General features: G+C 45.2%; 1 protein-coding gene and 1 long non-coding RNA gene across 2 annotated transcripts in view; one reads left to right on the top strand and one right to left on the bottom strand.

Annotated features, from left to right (window-relative positions):
* The window catches only part of RERG (RAS like estrogen regulated growth inhibitor), a 95,537-nt gene that overhangs the window by 39,716 nt on the left and 37,912 nt on the right, over positions 1-17,909 (top strand). The window lies entirely within an intron of this gene.
* LOC148684653 (uncharacterized) lies at positions 208-16,054 on the bottom strand. Its single transcript, XR_015951768.1, has 3 exons — positions 15,867-16,054; positions 4,326-4,425; positions 208-1,125 (listed from the first exon to the last, which is right to left on the bottom strand). It is a non-coding gene; the product is annotated as an uncharacterized LOC148684653 (long non-coding RNA).

The raw sequence follows: 17,909 nt of genomic DNA, 5'->3' as shown, positions 1-17,909 counted from the left end.
GGAGCCAAAAAATTAGTTTTGGCTTTCTTTCTGCCTTGCAATGCTTGGACATTTCCAGCAATATTTCCTCACTACGTTGAAACTGACAGATAACTGGAAAGCAAAAGCCGCTTCCATCACATTCATGGGGCCCGAGGCCATCCCCTCCTTATGGGAGGTCTACAAAAAAGAAGGGAAGAGAGAATGAAAGAAAAGAAAAGAAAGGCCTCAAGAGGGGAACATGGCATGTGCTGTGTAGTTCCTTAAATTTTATTTTCAAGAAAGTCCTTCAAATAACTGCGATCACAAGATTCATCTTGTATCTGTATTTGCAGCATTTGGCAGCAAACTGATCTGGTGCCATTCCAATTCAATTCTTTATTTGCGTCCAACGCTGACCAGTTAAATCCAAAGCTCTGTTTTGCTCCTGTTGCATATATGTGTTTGAATATGTATATACATACCGTAGCAAACTCCCCCGCCCCCACATAAATGGATAAAATCTGCAGGCAGAATAGCACCTCCTGAGTGAGCAAATTTCCAACAGATTCATCCACACCATGTCCTGTGATCATGACTGCAAACCTCCGTTGATGCAAACTGCCCTCAGATCTTCTGTATTAGCTACTCATAAAGCCTTTAGAAAATGATATCCTCTTGGCCAGTTTCCAGACTAGTCCTGGCAGCAAAGACAGTTGATTAGAGATACACCTTCAAAGCCATGTTTCCCCATAAGTGAAATTTAATGGATTCAACCTCGTCTAAAAGAGTGTATAAATCAGGCATCCCCAAACTGCGGCCCTCCAGATTTTTGGCCTACAACTCCCATGATCCCTAGCTAACAGGATCAGTGGTCAGGGATGATGGGGATTGTAGTCCAAAACACCTGGAGGGCCGAGGTTTGAGGATGCCTGGTGTAAATATTCGTTATTGCATTTATTAATAGGTTTTTAGCCCACGCTTCAGCTAAAAATGGTTTTCAGAGTCACTTACCAAGGTCACTGATAAGAGACTCCTTTCCCTTGGGTTTATCGACTAAAAGACACCAAGTTTAAGGAAAAGGTTTTGGGGAGGGAAGAGGGGGGAGTAAGCTCAGGCACCAATTTTTAGTTACAAAGTTGTTGCTGGTTCGATGGGAGACGGCTTCTGAAATGAGAAAACGCAGGGTAGATTACATTGGGGCTTTTCGCACCTGCCTTATAGCAAATGCCATAATTGCTTTCTGGAAGCAGCAAAATATCAGAGCGAAATATCAGAGCCAAAATCATGTTGGCCGAGGAGCAGCTAACATGCATCACAGTTAATGATTACTCCTTTTGTGGCATTTTGATTTGGAATATTGACAGGGGGAAGCAGCAGGGGGCCTGCAGGCTACTCTTTCGCAATATGCCGGTTCTGAGTAATTAACTCAAGGACGGTTCGCAGAGAGAGGTGCTTCCTATTAATTTAATAACTTAGAAATAGTGGTTATCTCAGCACAGAACACCCAGGTATTTCCGCCGCTCTCTCCTCCAATAAGAAAGCTGTTATCGTCAGTGATGCTAGTGTGTGTTTTTGTTGAGTGTGGCCTTTGGATCAATGAAAACTTCCTGCCTGTCGTCCGTTTCATTTTACAGCATGATGAATTGGCAGGGGGGTGGGGAGCTTATTGTCAGCCCCTGTTGTCCTGCACTATTTAGACATCCTCAGACCTGTGAAAACCAGCTGTGCTGGAAAGAACATTCATAAACGCTGCTAAAGCTTTGCTCAGCAAGGCTGGGTGAGCTTTGGGGGAAGGAGTTGCCATGGGCGTAGGCAGGGGGGGCAGGAGGGGGCAATTGCCCCCCCTAGAAGCAAAGGCTGAGGGGCGCAGCAGTGTGGCAGCCCCAGGCTCCCGCTCCCGGTGCGAAGCTCCAGAGTCACGCAGGGAACGCGAGCCTGTGGCTGCGTCCTCCGCGCCTCCCAGGTCTTCGGAGGAGGCGGCCCCAGGCTCCCGCTCCCAACGCGCTCTGGGAGGCGCGGAGGAGGCAGCCACAGGCTCGCGTTCCCCGCGTGACTCTGGAGCTTCGCGCCGGGAGCGGGAGCCTGGGGCCGCCTCCTCGGAAGACCTGGGAGGCGCAGGCCACGTGGCCCCACCCACATTTCTGCTGTGGCCCCTCCCCTCCCGCCCCTTGCCCCTGCCCCTTGCCCCCCCCTAATTTTGAACCTGGCTACGCCCCTGGGAGTTGCTGCAAAAACTCTGAAACTTGGGGCATTCCCAAATCACTGGTCCCCCCACCCCCCGGTGGGATTTAATCATATGCCAGCAAATTACAAGAAAGGAAATTCTGACTAAACATCAGAAAAAAAAACTTTCTAATGGCAAGAGCTGTTTGACAGTGGTCTCCCTCGGGAGCTCCTTCCTGAATTTCATGGAATTATAGAATTGTAGAGTTGGAAGGGACCCTGAGGGTCATCTAGTCCAACCCCCTGCAATTCAGGAATCTCAGCGAAAGCATCCATGACAGATGGCCATCCAACCTCTGCTTTAAAAACCTCCAAGGATGGAGACTCCACAACCTCCCAAGGGAGTCCATTTCCACTGTCGAACAGCTCTTACTGTCAGAAAGTTCTTCCTGGTGTTAGTTTGAATGCTCTGGAGCTGATGCTGTAGAATTGCCCTGTTGGTGTTCAAGTCACAGATTCCACCCACTGGCACAAAGATATTGCTTAAACCAGCACATCCCCCCCCCCAATCGGCGTAGCACTTTGCTCCACCGCTGCAAGGTGGTCTGGAAGTGATCCGAGTGGGTGTAACTCAAGCATATGATTGCTCAGTTAGTTCAGTGACTGAACGCTTTCTTACCAAAGAAGTGTAAGCCCAGGAACATTCTATTAATAGGACCATGTTGCTCTTCAGCCTGGCCGCAGTTAATCATTTTTTTGCTCTTACTTAACAAATGTGGTATGTGAGGCAGAACTCCCTCAACGGTTTGGGTCAGCGAGGTTGGGCACAGATTCTCAGCCGCATTGTTTCCTGTGAAGTCATTAGGCAGCTGAATTATTTCCCCCCTTTGCAAAATTTTTCACCCTTTGTGAAATGTGCCCCAGCAGATCTGGCAGGTGTTGTGTGGATCCACTGGATTGAAAGTCAGGTCTTTTTCTGATTCTGGAGCAATTGATTGATGTGTCCATGGAAATAAATGGCAGGGCACAAACATACGAGATGCTTTTAAAGACCAGTATATTCATCCAGACTTCTTGTGACTGCTGAATTTTGGTTACTGAACCCGAGCCCTGGAGTTGGCAATTCTGATTTGTGTTTCATCTGTTGTTATAACAATGTGGGGATTAATGGTTATATGTTGTTGTTACATGTTGAGTTTTGCACACTGCTAAGGGAGGTTTCTTTAATATTAAGTGAGTTCTTAAGTAAATAAATGTCAAAGTGCAAGTGGAAGACTATGTGTTTGAATGTTCTTCCACATCAGAAGTTCCCTTCCCATGGAAAACTAGCATTTCTGATGCCTTATAGTACCAAATCAGGCCATTGGGCCACCATCTCAGTAGTGTCCACACTGACTGACAGAAGCACCCCAGATTTTCAGTCTCGGGTCCTCTGGGACAGCGCAAAAATGCTGTTTGGCTCCAGCTACCATCAACCCCAGCCAATGCTTAGGGATGATGGGAGTTGAACTCTTAACAACACCCAGAATCCCACATTTGCAAAAGCAGCGACATTTGGAGCTCTCTTTTATTAGAAAAAAAAGGTGAACAAGTGGGCAGGAGGTATGATAGAGATGTATAGAATTATGCATGGTATAGAGCAGGGATGGGGAACATTTGATACTCCAGCTGCTGCTGAACTATAGCTCCCATCAACCCCAGCAGGCATGGCCAGTGGCCAGGCATGATGGGAATTGCAGTTCAGCAACATCTGGAGCAGTGTTTCCCAACCTTGTGCCTCCAGCTGTTTTCGGACTACAATTCCCATCGTTCCTGACCACTGGTCTTGCTAGCTAGGGATGATGGGAGTTGTAGTCCAAAAACAGCTGGAGGCACAAGGTTGGGAAACACTGATCTGGAGGCCCAAAGGTTCCCCATACCTGGAATAGAAACACTGGACAGGGAGGCGGTTTTCTCCTTCTCTCAAACTTTGGGCCACTCAGTAAAGCTGAGCAATGGGAAGATTCCAGATAGACAGAAAGAAAATGCTTCTTCTGCATGGCCAGTCATCAGGGATGATGGGAGTTGTAGTCAGTGGCATGTAGAAGGTGCCATCCCTGGTTTAATGGGCCTTTCCACTTCCTAGCAAATGACCTCCGGTGCTGGTGGGCTCCTCTTTGAAGGAGATACTTAAGCAGTGGCTGCATAGCCAATGTAGTTACCTCTTGCATTGTAGAGGAGGGATGAACGAGATGTTCTCATCAGCCTCTTCCGATTCAATGATTCAAAGTACAGAGGCAGTGGATAGCTGAATGCCTAAAGCTGGAAACATAAGATGGGAAGGATTATTGCCTCCCCAGAGGCACAATCTTTGCTACCCATGGCCTATAAATGTGGGGGCTCAAGCCATGGTTTGTTTTGTAAACCATGATTAGCACAAACTGTGCCTGAATTGAGCTAATGAGTTAAGGTTTCCAACCTGCAGGAGCCTGCGTTATAAATAGAATATACTCTGAAAGATTGTTCCTAAGCAAACACATAAGCTAACAGTGTGATAAAATAGTCAAGGCAACTTGTTTGCAGGGATCTGTTGGCTGCCATTCGCAAGTAGCTCAAGATGTACTTTTTCCAGTTCCTGACATCAGGAAGGCTGGCTCAAGCAGCCATTTATACTAATCTCAAGGCAGCAATCAAGTCCAGTATGTAGCTCCATTATCTTGGATGGTCTTCTGTCGAGAACAGCAAGAGTTATTCTCAGTGGTGATGCTATGCTTTGTCTATGGAAAGCAGTGTTTCTTCTCCTGCCCTTGTAAAAACAAAGAAATACTTCTTTTTAGCAGATTGTCTTCATGATGCATTTCAGCAGAGAGAAATTAATGCATTCAGAGAAAGGGAAGGATTTCCTTGCCATTCCACACAAACATGATCCTGTTTTGCACACCCATTGAGATCTAGAAGAAACTACAGTGTTTCTGCCTTTCAAGGCTCTGTCACAGTTTGATGCCGCAATGCAACACCCTAGAGCCACTGTGGTGTAGTGGCTAATCTGTTGGTCTATGACTGGGCCATGCCAGGTTCAAATTCCAATTTGATGTTTATAGAATATATGGATGACATGGAGAAACTGGATAGAGAAAAGTCCCGTCCCCCCAGCACTAGAACTCATGGCCGTCCAATGAGGCTGAACGTTGGAAGATTCAGAACAAATAAAAGAAAGTACTTTTTCACACAGCCCATCGTTAAACTGTGGAACTCACTGCCACAGGAGGCAGTGACGGCCACCAACCTAGATTGCATTGAAAGAGGATTAGACAAATTCATGGATGAGAGGGATATCAATCGCTCCCATCCATGATGGCTATGCTCTGCCACCATGGTCAGAGGCAATAATGCTTCTGAATCGATGCTGCTGTAAACTACAGGAAGGGAGAATACTTTGTGTTCAGTTCCTGCTGGTGGATATTTCCCACAGGCATCTGGTTGACCACAGTGAGAACAGGATGCTGGAGTAGATGGGCCCCTGGCCTGCTCCACCAGGCTCTTCTGATCTTCTTTTTACCTGGTGGAAGATTTTGCAAGAGGAGGTGGGAAGGAGTTGCCCTCCTCTCTTGTTGATGTTTGTGGTGGTTTTGACTCCTTTGCCATTCCTTGGAAGCACTCCCCTTGCCCTGCCCCAAATCAGATACAATTAGCAGAACATGTGAAAATGTCCAGGTCAGAATGACTGGGGACCCTCATAACTTTTGAGTCAAAGGGGATGGTGTGGAATGACCCATAGGAGAAGACATAGGGAACAAGGTGGGTTAGTTAGATGCTAGGAAGCCCGATATTCTCATGTGTTCTGTAACCCTTAGAAACGGAATAACATTTTTATTGGATGAAGGCCTCTGGCAGGAATTCAAAGCCAAAACCCAACAAAAATACAGAATATTATTAACCTGCCAAGAGCTGAATTTTTGCCATGGAACACTTCCATCCTCCCTCTACCTAGCAAGGTTACTCAACATGACTTAGGGATGAGCGAATCTGTCAATTTTGGTTTCTCTCAGCTTCTCATTTTTCATATCTCCAGTTCCGTTCCTCACATTTCCACATCAGTTTCCAGATTATGTGTTTCCAAGTCCTCATGAAAATTCATCATTAAATGTCTCCTAATAGGCACATGGTTATATTGCTACCGAAAAACACACATTCTTGAGAAGCAATTCCCTGCATTCTAAATGTTATTTTCACTGATATGGGCATTATTATGCACAGTTTACCCTTGTATATGCATCTCTGGGGACATCACTGGGCTGGAGAACTCACTTGCAAAACTCAGGCTGAAGTGGGAATTTCAAAGCTTAGCTTTGTTTCAGTTTGTGAATTGTTTGGGAAAGTGAAAATTAGGCAGGTTCGCCTTTAGATGTGAACTGAATCGAATTTACCCCCCATTTCTGGTGTGTTTCCATTTCCTTATGCTCAGTGGTATCAATAGTAATGTAAAAAGTAAAGGTAAAGGACCCCTGGTCAAAGGCAACTATGGGGTTGCAGCGCTCATCTCGCTTTCAGGCCGAGGGAGCCAGCGTTTGTCCACAGACCGCTTTCTGGGTCATGTGGCCAGCATGACAAAACCGCTTCTGGTGCAACGGAACACCATGACGGAAGTCAGAACGCACGGAAACGCTGTTTACCTTCCTACCACAGCGGTACCTATTTATTTACTTGCACTAGTATGCTTTTGAACTGCAAGATCGGCAGAAGCGGGGACAGAGCAATAGGAGCTCACCCTGTCACAATAGTATTTCCACTGAAGAACCTTGATAGCAAGTACTGAATCATCAGGCCAAAAACAAGGATTCCCTTTACACTTGGGCAGAGATACCATTTCACTTAAAATCACTCTAGTTGCTGCCAAATTCTAGTTGTCGGCCACCCCTTTGCAATACCTTGTATTGTGTTAGCAGATGAATATCCCACCCAGCCACCTGTCAATCACCAGACATCACAGCAATATTTAGCCGCAGTCAGTACAGCCTGGTGACAGTAACTGATGAGAGTTGGAGTCCAAAACATCTGGACTCCTGGCTGGCAAAGGATGCCTTAGAGGCCAGGTGGAGATTTCCTGTTCCAGAAACCTGTTTCAGAAACCAGACTCCATGTTTTTCTCTTCTGTCTGTTTTAACAGAATCTAACAATAGCTGGTTTTATTGGAGATATATCATACCAGGGTAGGAGAGATCATATTTTCCACATTATCTGTCAGATTATTCTTTAAACAAACTTGATTATCTCATAAAACTTGTTTCAACAGGGCCCAGACACTGAAAGAAGCAAGTAAATAAGGCCCACTTGATGCAGTTCGGGTGGGGGCAGAATCTGGTTTAATTCTACCAAAATGTCAAAGCCCAAAGACGCAGAGGCTGGGAGAATTTCAAACACCCCTTTGCTAATCTCCCACCGAAATTGGCAAGGACATCATGGCTGGCATGAAGCAGCCACTTTGATACATCCCATTTTCTCTGTGTGTGTGACATGCAGGAAATATTTTAAGCCACCGAAACAAACCTCCCTAGAGAGGGTCAGAAAGCTGGCTTGGAATTGGTTTGCAGGAGGTCAATTGAAGACTGCTTTGTTCCGGTGAGCCTTTGGAGACACTTAAACCCACCTCTCTATTTTCAGATTTAACTGAGTGGTGTTGTTCTTCTGAATTGCTGCTACTATGAATTGTTACTTTAGTGGGTTTCTTTTTAAATGGTGTCCTACTTTTTTTAAGATAAAGCATACAGTCGTACCTTGGTTTTTGAACGCCTTGCAACTAGAACGTTTCAGCTCCTGAATGCCGCACACCTGGAAGTGAGTGTTCTAGTTTGTGAACGTTCTTTGGAACCCAAACATCCCAGGCTGCTTCCACGGCTTCCAATTGAGTGCAGGAAGCTCCTGCAGCCAATCAGAAGTTGCCCTTGGTTTTCAAACGTTTTCGGAAGTAAAATGGACTTCCGGAACGGATTCCATTCGAGAACCAAGACATGGAAGGTGGTGTTAGTGTAAAGTGCAATAAACTAAATGAGATTATTGAAAGTCTTTGGTATTCAATACTGCTGCATATCTACATTCACTATGCATATTCATGTATGCAACATCAAAGCAACTGCTTTAGCATTTAAATGCATGAAATTTAGCTTCAGATCCCTGATCAGCCTTCTAGCTCAGTCAAAGCACTAGGAAGCTGCTTACACCAAGTCAGTCTATTGGCCCATCCAGCTCAGTACTGCATAAATATAGAATGGTAGCAGCCCTCTGAGATTTCAGACAGGGAATCTGAGATCTTCTGCATGTTAAACCTGAGTTTCACCCCTGAGCTCTACCTCCGAGCTGCAACCTAACCTCCAGATAGGCAGTGCTTGATTTCTAATGTTGCCATGGGAAAGCATTCCCAGAGGATTCCCTTCTTTTGGGTTTGTAGAGTGGCTTTCAGAGAGGAAGTATCTAGTGACAGGTTCCATATAACCACCATGGCTAATAGCCACGGGGTTGAGTCTAAAAGTGTCCTTTGACTCATAGAAAACTGTTCCCCAACTAAGCACAAGCTTCTTGCCTGACAAACTGGACCTGAAATCTAGGGATGTACAGGAGATGTTGCATTTGTTTAATGCTTTCTCGCTGTTGCAATCTTCTTTTCACTGTCTTTTATTCTGTTTGTTGATTTTAATAATGATATATTGCTTTTTTTTAGCATTGCTTTGTTTGTAAGCTGTCCGGGGAATATTTATTGGCAAGTGGCTATCTAAATTCAGTTTATCATCCTCTTCATAATCTCTTGCGCAAGATCTTGCCGGGGCCGGCCCTTTCCTTAGACAGGATGAGGCAAGCACATCAGGCAGCTCATGCTGAAGGGCAGGGGACAGTGGCAAGGTGTTGGCAGCCAGGGCTGTGCATGCCATATGGCCTGATGTTCACTCGTAAGCTAGGCTGCCGCTTCTGTGCATGAAATGAAGAACCAGCCTGGTAAATTTTATGAAAGGTTTAGATTCTAATATCTGGCTCTCTCAAAAGGTCTCAGGGTGCATTCTTGTGCAACATCTGCGTATTTTGAAGTCTTCCGTGAGCTCTTGCATAGCAGTTTGCAGGATAACACCCCAACAAGCGTTCTCATTGCTGAGTCGCTGAATCCAATCTGTGATATTTTTAATAGCTCCAGAGCAAAGATGTCAAACTATTAAGCTGGTTCCAACTACCAGAGAAACTTCCATCTGGCCCTGAATGCTAATCAAAATTCAGTTTGTAAAATTTGCTCATGGTGTCACCGGGGAGGGAAAGAAGCAATAAGTCTCTGTGTACATTAGATAATTTATGTGTGTTTATTCTGGAGATCCAAAGGACCACCACCAATCTGGTGTCTGGAATGATCTTCGTTTCCCAGCCAAGTGTGTATGCTGTGTTGCTAATGGAGCCTATTTTGCAAACTATCAAGGAGGGGGGTCAGGCTATTTGAGCCTGTCATCATTCTACAGAATAAAAGGGTTGGCATCTTTGCTCTGTGGGCAAAGAGAGCCATAGTGGTGCAGTGGTTAGAGTGTTGGACTAGAACCTGGGGGACGCAGGTTCGAATCCCTACTCAACCTCTATGAAGCAAAACCTACCTTACTGGGTTGTTGCAGCATTAAAGGGGGCAAAAATAACTCATTGGAGGAAAAACAGGATATAAATGTGCTCATAAGCAAACAAAACATCCTTTGGAAGATCTTGATTTCTAGATCTTATATTTTCTGTGAGAGTTTTATAAACCACCACATTCATCACCTACCGTGTAATTAATACACACACCTCTACAATCCCTAGTCTAACAGATTAATCATTAATCATGTATATTTATTTTTTCTGGTTTGGGGTTTCGTATTCTGGAAAAGCAGTCAGTCATTTTATTTAGTCTTTCGCTGCTAGAAATTAAAGAGCAGAGGGGATTACACATATTTCCCCCCTCAAAGCCCTCATTTTATCTTGTATGTTTGTGACGCTGTGCGGGCGTCACCTTATAAATGTTTCAGGAAGAGTGAGTTATACCAGGAAAGCTGTTCCACATACAGTGGAACCTCGGTTTATGAACACCTCGGTTTATGAATTTTCGGTTTATGAACGCCGCGGACCCATCTGGAACGGATTAATTCATTTTCCATTACTTTCAATGGGAAAGTTTGCTTCAGTTTATGAACGCTTCAGTTTATGAACAGACTTCCAGAACCAATTACACCCATGCTTCAGTTTATGAACGCTTCAGTTTAAGTACTCCGCGGACCCGTCTGGAACGGATTAATCCACTTTCCATTACTTTCAATGGGAAAGTTTGCTTCAGTTTATGAACGCTTACTCCGCGGACCATCTGGAACGGATTAATTCACTTTCCATTACTTTCAATGAGAAAGTTTGCTTCAGTTTATGAACGCTTCAGTTTATGAACAGACTTCCGGAACCAATTGTGTTCATAAACCGAGGTACCACTGTATTTCAATTTGTCATGTTAATGAAGCCAGATTGGGTGTACATGGGAAATAGTGGAGGGTGGGGGGAAAGTGGAATCTGGGTCAAGAATGACTTGTGCGATAGGACATATTTGAATACATTTGAACATTGCACTGTAGCATTTCTTGAAGAAGAAGAAATATTACAGGGAGATTCTTCCGACGACATGAGTATAGGCAGTAGAGATGGTTCAATTTCCATTCCTTAAGTTTCTTGTTTCTCCCATCTTAATTTAAGTTCTTTGCATATCTGCTGCAATTTGTGATTCCCACCGCTGCCAAAAATGATCTCATAAAAAATCATCAGCAATTTACTACAAATGCATTTTTGTTCATTATCTTCACTTAAAAATGCATTTTTATGTACATTTCCTGTTAATTTATGTATTTTTTTCCTACATAGGAATTTCGAAAAAGTGCAAATTTTGAAAGATGACTCTGTTTAGGGTCACACATTGGTTGAAGAAGTGAGGAACAGGTAGTTTCTCATTGTCAAATGCAAGAAGTATTGACTTTCTCTTCCATCCCTGATAGTGAATGTCTTCCACTGTCCCTTGGGGGCCAGAGCTTCACTTTGGGAGCCTCAGCAACAAAGGCAACTTCAGTGAAGGAGGCAAGTGGGCTACAGCCACAGATCCCAGCCATATTTGGGAAGAGACTCATCCCTCCCCCTTGAGCTCTTTTCTTGTATTGCAGAACCACTTTTACCTCCTTCCCTGGTACCCCTTGGTAAACTTGCTTCTTCCGCACCCCTCTCCCTGGGTTGCTATTTGCACCAGCCACGTTCCCCCAGGGTCCTACTGCCCATTACTTTCCTGAGCTTTATCCAAGTACAGCCCTTTTATGTGAGTTGCTGGGACCTGAGCCTTAGGTCTAATGTGCTCGATAAATTGCTTCTTTATCACATTTTGCTGAGGAACAAGCTATTCCCTGGAGATAAAGGTGAGGTAGATATCTGGGATTTCTTCCCATTGGAATACTGTTTTCAGCAACAGACCAAGGACTGTTGCTTACAGCCTGAGGGCCACATCTGGCCCTGACCTCGCTTTATGCCGTCTCTGATATCTCCTGAAACTGCCCCAAACTTTTGTCCCATCTGAGTTCCTTCCTTCCTGTTGTGTCCTACTTATTTTCCCCTAGCTTTTAAAAGTAGTGGAAAGGTCAGTATTTTATCCGATAAGCATACATGGATGTAAATTAAAATGAGTTATATTGGTCTGTCATACAAAAACAAATTTAAAACACGTAATAAAAAAAATTAAGGATAAAAAAACTTCCCTATACAGGGCAGATGCCTTCTAAAGGTTGTATACGGTAGTTACTTATCTCCTTGGCTCGAGGATCACATAACTCCAAAATTTTCTCAGATGAAAATAGGGACGTCCTAAAGAAAAGCAGGGCATTCCACAATCAAAACAAAAACCGGGGAAACTTATTTAAATTTGGGGTTGTCCCTGGAAATTAGGGACACTTGGAGGGTCTGGAATGAGGTGAAGCTCGTGAAATAACGAATCCCCCCCCAAATAATTTTTTTTTTGCCTTGTATGCTTCGCTGTTAATCTGGTGCTGAAGGGTGGTGGGAGTTTTGTGAGTCAGTTCACCTGCGGTTTGTATCTCTGGCTTAACTCCCCACCTTCCCCCCCCCATTACCTTGCCATTCTTATACTTCCATATATATCTAAATCAGTTCTTGTCTACACTTCTGCTTTCTAGGCATGGGTCCGAGCAGTTTTACCTTCTCCCCACCACTTTCCCTTGGAAAACCTGCTCTTTGCTGCTGAATTGGAGCAAACATCAGTTTGGAGAAAAGCCGATTGATGTTTGTTCCGATTCAGCAGTGAAGGGGCGGGGGAGCGGAAGTGTGGATGAGCCCTTAGGCAAATCAGAATTGCCAATGGGAAATGAGTGGAGGCTGGAATGATTTATGGCGCATTTCGGAAATAAACAAGTCCTTTCTCTCTCCTCCCTCCCTGCCCCTATATTATCTTATCTCTCATGCATGAGAGTGATAAGGAAAGAAACCGGCCTCCCATCCTAATGATGATGGATATTTTGAATCAGCTGATCATGGTTCCATGTTCTGCCAGACATCTGACTGACATCTCTTCAGCTTAATAAATTGGCCGAATCACTTGTCGGAATTCTTTTTTGGCTTCAGCAGCGTTTCTTTTGCAGACTTAAACAAAATATTCTCTCGCCGTAAATTGCTTCATTGCAGACCAATGGCACCAGTGCCTATCTCAATAATAAAAGAAGCCTCGCAGGGAGAATCTGTATTAGTGTCTATACACTAATAATAATAATAAAAATCTACACTGGCCAATAGGGCATCTGGATAATGACGTTCAAGACTTCCTTACTTTTTGTGGTTGCTTCATGTTTTTAAAAACATCACGGCCTGCTGTCAGGGATAGAGGTTGGTCTGATATATGGCCTGTGCCATAAGCCCCTTGGTGATGTCATGGAGTGGGGATCTGAACCCGAGAAAGAGTGGAAGGAGCTGGACAATCTTGGGGAGGGTCCTAGTGGGATGGGAGAGATGTCTGAGTCGGTGCCATGGGGTTTCAGCTTACTTCAGCTTACTTTCATAGGCCACACTGTTGTGTTTTTGCAGGGTGTGTTTCTCTTTGAGTTGGCTGTGTTTTGTTCGGGAGAAGTCAGACTCAAAAGAGAAAAGCAACACTAACAACAATTCCTCAGAGAGTAAAGCTCTCTCTCTGTGTGCGTCTTTTTTGTTTTTGCTTTTAGTAGAATGTTCACATACACTGGGGCTTATACTGTATTTCCTATTTGGTCGAAATAGTTATATCGTAACACGTGGGTTTTTTTTTCACACGAGAGGGGTGTTATTAACAGCAACCCAGAGATCTTGGATGGCTTTAAAAGAGGATTAGACAGATATAGGGTTGTGTTGTCAGTCTCCCCCTGAAATTCCACGCAGCTAGTATTGCGCATAGGATCATAGAGTTGGACGAGACCCTGAGGATCACAGTTCAGGAATATGCATCTGCCCCAGAACAGGGATCGAACCTGCAGCCTTGGCGATATCAGCACCATGCTGTAGCCAACTGAGCTGAAGCACAGAAAGCGGGTGTGAATGCACACTAGGAAACGGCCTTATACCAAATCAGACCATTGGTTCATCTGGCTCTGTATTGTCTACACTGGCTGGCAGTGGCTCTCCAGGGTTTTGCACCCGGGGCAACCACCCCTGTGCCCCCCCCCACGCTACACCACTTGGTTTGCCCCCCCCCTTTCTGCAAATTTTGGGTTTCCCCTAAGCCTGCCAATACCTCCCTGTTGTGTGTGGACGGGGCCTTTTTGGCTGCAGAAGGATCCACACTCTGCAAATGTGTTTACATTACAGGGTGCCTTTGATTGCAGCCCAGTCATGGGGCATATGCATCTCCCACAGTTGGACCTTTTTGGTTTGCCTGAGTCTCTCTCCTCCTCTTTCTCCTCTCCCTGAAATATCAAATGTCACCCTTGGGCAATGCCACATTTGTTGGGAATTGTTTAGCACAATTTCAACCTTGGATTAAATGCACCCACGCATGTCCTTAGAAAGGTAAGCCTTTGTCAGTAAAGAAAAGGAGCTATGAATTCATCATCACTACCAGAGTGCTACAGGGTTGAGATTAAAAATAGCACCTCCTCCTTTGTTATTCATCAGTTACAATTTGCCTGCCTGGAGGTAGTGGGGGTGGGGATGCTACAGGAGAAGCAGCTGCTAAAGGGAACAGATTTGCACAAATGGATTGTGCAAAGCTTCAGTTGGTGAATGATAATAATAATAATAATAATAATAATAATAATAATAATAATAATAATAATAATTTTTATTATTTATACCCCACACATCTGGGTGGATTTCCCCAGCCACTCTGGGCGGCTTACAGCGTATCTAAAACCATAAAACATCAAGCTTTAAAAGTCCCTTGATACAGGGCTGCCTGTGTCTTCTAAAAGTTGTGTAATTCTTTATCTCCTTGACATCAGGTGGGAGGGCATTCCACAGGGAGGGTGCCACTACCGAGAAGGCCTGATTCCCCGTAACTCCGTTTCTTGCAGTGAGGGAACCAGCAGAAGACCCTCGGAGGAGGACCCCGGTGTCCGGGCTGAGCAATGGGGTGGTTGTGTGCATTGCCTCCAGCAAGCTATTTGCCACCACTTTCAGGGTTGCTGAACTCTGCTGACCTTTAATTCAGGACAGGCTTGGAGAATAGGATGGTGGTGGGCGTATCTTTGTCTTTTTTTCCTTTTTTGCTGTTTGTTATGTATGGGGTGCTATGGCTTGTATCCAACTCTATTCAGAGCAGACCCATTGAAATTAATCTAAATTAGTTGCGTTCATTGATTTTATTTTATTTTTCTTTGCCTTTTTCTAGGTTTTTTTAAAAAAAATGTTTTTATTGAAAGATTTTCATGGATAACAAAGGTACACATAACATCTCTTGATTTCAATTCCGATGTCAATAGTGCATGACATTGAGGAAGGCATTGCAGAAAAAGTTAATGAAGTGGAATGATACGTGGATAAAGGTAAAGATGAAGGACCCCCTGACAGTTAAGTCCAGTCGCGAACGACTCTGGGGTTGCGGCGCTCATCTCGCTTTACTGGCCGAGGGAGCTGATGTTTGTCCACAGACAGTTTTTCCGGGTCATGTGGCCAGCATGACAAAGCTGCTTCTGGCGAACCAGAGCAGCGCACGGAAACGCCGTTTACCTTCCCGCTGCAGCGGTACCTATTTATCTACTTGCACTTTGACGTGCTTTTGAACTGCTAGGTTGGCAGGAGCTGGGACCGAGTAACGGGAACTCACCCTGTTGCAGGGATTCGAACCGCCGGCCTTCCGATTGGCAAGCCCTAGGCTCAGTGGTTTAGGCCACAGCGCCACCCGCGTCCCCTGATACATGGATGGTCCATTATAAATCCACCACAAATGCAGTTATTGCATCAAGGGCATGTTGCAGAGTACACTAACCTGGAGGGGTCCTTAAAAGCAGCCACTGATAGAGGATGGCCAGGGGCTGGGGTATTTAGTGGGGAGGGTGGGGAAGAGATAGGCACCTGTGCGCTCCTGATCTCTTTTCCCCAATGAAGCAAACAAAAGAGACCTACAGAGGAAGAAGACATCATTTCTAGAGAAAGAGGTCTATAGCAAAACAAAAAACCAAAACCCACAACCATGCAACTTCCCCATTCACTTTAATAAGCACTCGATGATGGGCCATTTCAACAGGACTGCCCGAAGCATTTCCTACCATACATGTCTAGGAAAGGAATTCACCGCCGGCCCTTTAGCATGGGTCCCATCGCCATTCTGCACGCGTGGGAAAAATGCCATTCTCAGTCCCTCCGCCGCAGGCGTTCTGCTGGAACCAGCTGTGGGAGCTTGCCTGGAACTGCTACCTAGGCTCATGGTCCGAGGTTGCTCAGCTCGCCTGAGAGTGACTTGTTTGTCAGGGGATATGTTATTTGAAAGGGAGTGGTTGGGAAATGCTTAAAATAATACACAGCAGGCTGCCAATCTGCAGAACACGCTGGAAGTCAAAAATAGCCCGGAGAAAAATCCCCAAAGGTTGCATTTAGCTTCTGCTATTTGGCTATCTTTCTGTGGGCACCACGGAAAGTTGTTTTCTACTGGCAGTTGAATGTGGAAGCCCGGAAGGGTCACCCCATTCCCACCCCACCACCCTACACATATATATTGCTGGTTCATTTTTATTCTTCTAAATTTTCTTCCCCCTGACTTTTTAAAAAAGTCTTTTCGTTGGGCTCTGTTGAGAAATTCTACAGTGAAGAACATGAAAACTTGCTGGGAAGATGCAGAGCGTTCTCTCTGGTAGCCCCCTAGACGGCCATGTATGACCATGGCCCTTCCTCCTGGAAGAAATGTAAAACTCAAGAAATTCATGCCTGTCTTTTCATGCTGAGTGTTCATAGTATTGGGCTGAAGTTTTATTTGCTGATTGATCGTTTCTTAGTGACCTCCAGAATTCATTCCCCCCCCCCCAAAAAAAATAGGATCCTAGTGAGAAATAATAGGACAGGAATAATACAGACATGGGAAATCTCTGCACCACAGCCAAAGTAGGCCCACAGCTAATTTGCCCCATGGGGCCATTTTCCCCAGCCAAAGCCACCTGCCCCAGGTATGGGGCAGGTAAACCCATGGCTGCAAAGGAACAATTGGGAACATTAGACTACGCTCATGATTGTTCCTCTGCAAGTGGGGTTTGCGTTCAGCACTGAATTTAAATGCAACTCTGAATCTAAGGGCAGTGGGATCAACTCTGATTGGGAACACCCAGTTGGTGCTTGCAAATGAAACCCATCCCAGCCACAAGTGGGGCTGGCATTCAGCATCTTGGTTTGCAGACACAGCTCAATTAAAGCTGTTCCTGCAAAGCAAGAAAGGAAAGAATCAAGAGCACACCCTTTATTCTTTCCTTTGAAGTCAAGTCACCAGTCCTCATGGGGATGAAAGCATAGCTGCCAAGTTCTCCCTTTTTTAAAGGGAAATTCCATTATGCTGAATAGGCTTCCTCGCGAGAAAAGGGAAAACTTGGCAGCTATGGATGAAAGGTGCATGGCCCAGCCCACCTGTCAAAGCAGCCCGTGGGGCAGGAGGCATAGCTGCCAAGTCTCCCGTATTCCCCGGGAAATCCCCGTTTTTCCAGCTGTTCCTAGCTGGAAAAAATGGATTTTTTTGTTTTCCCCCGGTTTATTCTGGTGCGGCGGCCATTTTGGAACTGGGCGGAGCATGCTCAGAAGCGATTTTTGATGCTGCTCTGCCCAGTTCCAAAATGGCTGCAGTGCGACTTTTGGCGCGACGGCCATTTTGGAACTGGGCAAAGCAGCATCAAAAGTCACTTCTGAGCATGCTCCGCCCAGTTCCAAAATGGCGGCAGCGCTACTTCCGGTCTGCTACTTCCGCCCGGTCCCTTATTTCTCTGACAGCAACTTGGCAGGTATGGCAGGAGGGGAACTCAGGATCTGTCTCCTCAACATGTTCCCCAACCAGGGAGTGTGATTAAAACTGATAAATGATAGCTGCGGACATTCTGTCACTTCTTAATTTGAGCATGAAACTAGCGGTGATGTCCCACTAAAGCACTGAGGAAATATGTAACTTCCAAGCGTTTCAGAGGCCTAGCAAGTTGCAAACAGCAAGCTTTTGGATGAGAGCATTGCTTTTTAAGGCAGGGGGTTGTATGCGCATTTGAAGCCAAACTGAGTACAGCTGTTGAGGAACTGTCAAAGGCAGAAACTGTATTAGCGAGTGTTATTCCTGACGGCACTAC

The sequence above is a fragment of the Zootoca vivipara genome, chromosome 9 (genome assembly GCF_965207765.1).
Source record: "Zootoca vivipara chromosome 9, rZooViv2.hap1.1, whole genome shotgun sequence".
Taxonomy (NCBI): domain Eukaryota; kingdom Metazoa; phylum Chordata; class Lepidosauria; order Squamata; family Lacertidae; genus Zootoca; species Zootoca vivipara.
The sequence above is the reverse complement of the archived record's forward strand: the minus strand, read 5'-3'. Positions and strand labels throughout refer to the sequence as shown.